The sequence below is a fragment of the Populus euphratica genome, unplaced genomic scaffold, assembly GCF_000495115.2.
Source record: "Populus euphratica unplaced genomic scaffold, PopEup_1.0 scaffold404.1, whole genome shotgun sequence".
NCBI lineage: Eukaryota > Viridiplantae > Streptophyta > Magnoliopsida > Malpighiales > Salicaceae > Populus > Populus euphratica.
Window position 1 is genome coordinate 130,829 of NW_011500292.1, and position 234 is coordinate 131,062.

A 234-nucleotide genomic window follows, 5' to 3' on the forward strand; every position below is an offset into this window, starting at 1 on the left:
ATTTTCAAATCCAAATTGTAGCAACAACGAAGAAGTCTGAATCTGTCCTGCAGCTCAAACAATGTTCAGTGTTCAGCCCATATCTTGAATTCTAGAAGTCCAAATGACCTCAATTTTTTCTTTTTTAGAAAGCTGAGACAATTTCAAAGTTCTTTTAAGTAAAGGTCTAATTCTAATTCTGATGTTATCAATGATGTTTTATTCAGACAAGAAGATAAGGATTGTCACCAAGTC